This window comes from Dendropsophus ebraccatus, chromosome 14 (assembly GCF_027789765.1).
Source record: "Dendropsophus ebraccatus isolate aDenEbr1 chromosome 14, aDenEbr1.pat, whole genome shotgun sequence".
NCBI lineage: Eukaryota > Metazoa > Chordata > Amphibia > Anura > Hylidae > Dendropsophus > Dendropsophus ebraccatus.
In genome coordinates this window covers 23,271,673-23,275,013 of record NC_091467.1, presented here as the reverse complement: position 1 = coordinate 23,275,013, position 3,341 = coordinate 23,271,673, and the positions used below count along the sequence as shown (strand labels likewise).

At 52.1% G+C, this 3,341-nt stretch overlaps 1 non-coding gene across 1 annotated transcript; it reads left to right on the top strand.

Annotated features, from left to right (window-relative positions):
• On the top strand, nucleotides 1–72 carry TRNAC-GCA (transfer RNA cysteine (anticodon GCA)). The gene has a single exon. It is a non-coding gene; the product is annotated as a tRNA-Cys (tRNA).
• The last annotated feature ends 3,269 nt before the right edge of the window (nucleotides 73–3,341 follow it).

Sequence of the window (3,341 nt, the reverse complement as noted above, 5' to 3'; positions counted from 1 at the left end):
GGGGGTATAGCTCAGTGGTAGAGCATTCGACTGCAGATCGAGAGGTCCCTGGTTCAAATCCGGGTGCCCCCTTGTGAGTTCTGTTTTTCAAATTAACCCCTTAGTGACCGCCGATACGGCTTTCTACGGCGGTCACTAATGGGCCTTATTCTGCTGCCATCAGCTTTTTACGGCGATGGCAGAGAATAAGGCTGCGGGGCCGGGACGGCCCCCACCCCATCCCCCCGGCTACCGGAGGTAGCTGAGGGGTTGGGGCAGTGTGTGAGGTCCGTCCCGGCCCCCCCCCTTACCGACGATCGCCGCTATTAACGTTATAGCGGCGACCGTCGGTAAATGAGAGTACCGGTGCCGCCGCCACCTTTCATCTCCCCCCGCCGTGAATCTACGGCGGGGGGAGATGAAATAAGTGTATATCAGACCCCAGATCAGACCCCCCTAGTGCCCCGATAACTAACCCCCCTCCCCCGGCGGCCATCATTTCCAAGATGGCCGCCGCTATCGCTGTGAACCGACTAACGTCGGTTCACAGCGATTAAAAGGTTAAAATGAATGAAAGCCCCATGCTCTCCGCCACCGGAGGTAGCGGAGAGCATGGGGCAGTCATCGGGGACCCCCCTGTGGGGTCCCGGTACAAGCGATCAGCGGTATATACTATATACCGCTGATCGCTTGTGCCATGTGCTCCCGGCACTTTTTATCCCCTGTCACCATGAATGATTGGTGACAGGGGATAAAAAGTGATGTCCCCCCCACCCCCCAAGTCGCCCCCCACCCCCCCTGTCACCCCCGTCCCCCAGTCACCCCCCCCTTCCCCATATACTCACCGGATCGACGGAGCTCCTTCCTCCTCGACGTCCTGGCTGGTTATGAAGTGTGCATGCGCTTCACAACCAGCCAACTCTGAAAATTTAAAGTGACAGAGACCAATTTGGTCTCTGTCACTGAACTATGATTACTGAGATAGAAAATATCACAGTAATCATAGTAATACAGTGAAAATGAATATGTAAAGTACAAAAAGTGACAAACATACAAAAAAATAAAACACACACTTTTTATTATAGTAATAATTGCAGTTTACTCCCAAATTACCCCTAACCCCTCCCCAGATTACCCGTAACCACCGCACGTTGCCCGTAACCACCGCACGTTGCCCGTAACCACCGCACGTTGTCCGTAACCACCGCACGTTGCCCGTAACCACCGCACGTTGTCCGTAACCACCGCACGTTGCCCGTAACCACCGCACGTTGCCCGTAACCACCGCACGTTACCCGTAACCACCGCAAATTGCCAGTGACCCCCTCCAGATTGCCCGTAACCACCCCAAATTACATGTACCCACCCCAGATTACCTATAAGCACTTCAGTTTATCAGTAACAATCCCAGATTGTCTGTAACCCTTCCAGGTTGCACATAACCCCCCCAGGTTCCCCGTAATCATGCCAGATTACATGTAACCCCCCCAGATTGCACGTAACCACTGCGCGTTGCCTCTGACCACGCCCCAATGCCTCTGACCACGCCACGATGCCTCTGACCACGCCACAATGCCTCTGACCACGCCACAATGCCTCTGACCACCGCACGTCGCCTCTGACCACCGCACCTTGCCTCTGACCACCCCAAATTGCCAATGACCCCCTCCAGATTGCGGTGCCCATGTCAGATTACAGGTACCCACCCCAGATTGCCTATAAGAACTTCAGTTTATCCGTAACCACCCCACATTGCCCGTAACCACCCCACGTTGCCCGTAACCACCCCAGATTGTCAGTAAGCACTGCAGGTTGCGCGTAACCACCCCACGTTGCCCGTATCCACCTCAGATTGTCTGTAAGCACTGCAGGTTGCCCGTAACCAGCCAACGTTGCCTGTAACCACCCCAGATTGTCTGTAAGCATTGCAGGTTGCCCGTAACCACCCCACGTTGCCCGTATCCACCCCAGATTGTCTGTAAGCACTGCAGGTTGCCCGTAACCACCCCACGTTTCCCGTAACCATCCCAGATTGTCTGTAAGCACAGCAGGTTGCCCGTAACCAGCCCACGTTGCCCGTTACCAGCCCACGTTGCCTGTAACCAGCCCACGTTGCCTGTAACCAGCCCACGTTGCCTGTAACCACCCCACGTTGCCGTAACCACAGCAGGTTGCCCGTGACCACCACACGTTGCCCATAACCACCACACATTGCCCGTAACCACCCCGCGTTGCCTGTAACCACCCCACGTTGCCTGTAACCACCCCAGGTTGCCGTAATCACAGCAGGTTGCCCGTGACCACCCCATGTTGTCCGTAACCACCCTAGATTACCTGTAACCACCTCAGGTTGCCCATAACCACCCCTGGTTGCCCGTAACCACCCCACATTACCTGTAATCTAATTTTTTTTATCTTATTTTAGTAACTGCGCTATTCTAATAACCATTACTAGCTGCGGTTTTGCTCCTGTAAATCGGCGCTCCTTCCCTTCTGAGCCCTGCTGTGTGCCCATACAGTGGTTTATGCCCACATATGGGGTACCGTTGTACTCAGGAGAACCTGCGTTACAGATTTTGGGGTACGTTTTCTCTCCTGTTCCTCGTCAAATTGAGAAATTTCAAACTAAACCAACATATTATTGGAAAAATTCGAGTTTTTCATTTTTACTGGCCAATTTTGAATACTTTCCTCTAATACCTGTGGGGTAAAAATGGTCACCACACCCCAAGATGAATTCTTTGAGGGGTGCTCTTTCCAAGATGTGGTGACTTTTGGGGGGAATCTATTCTGCTGACACTACAGGGGCTCAGCAAACGCACCTGGCGCTCAGAAACTTCTTCAGAAAAATCTGCACTGAAAATGCTAATTGGCGCTCCTTCCCTTCTGAGCCCGGCTGTGTGCCCATGCAGTGGTTTATGCCCACATATGGGGTACCGTTCTACTCAGGAGAACCTGTGTTACATATATTGGGGTGACATTTCTCTCCTGTTCCTCGTGAAATTGAGAAATTTCAAACTAAAGGAACATATTATTGGAAAAATTCGAGTTTTTCATTTTTACTGTCTACTTTTGAATACTTTCCTCAAATACCTGTGGGGTCAAAATGCTCACCACACCCCAAAATAAATTCTATGAGGGGTGCACTTTCCAAAATGGAGTGACTTATGGCGAGATTTTACTCCGCTAGCACTACAGGGGCGCTGCAAACGCACCTGGCGCTCAGAAACTTCTTCAGCAAAATCTGCATTGAAAAAGCTAATTGGCGCTCCTTCCATTTTGAGCCCTCCTGTGTGCCCATGCAGTGGTTTACGCCCACATATGGGGTACCATTGTACTCAGGAGAACCTGCGTTACAAATT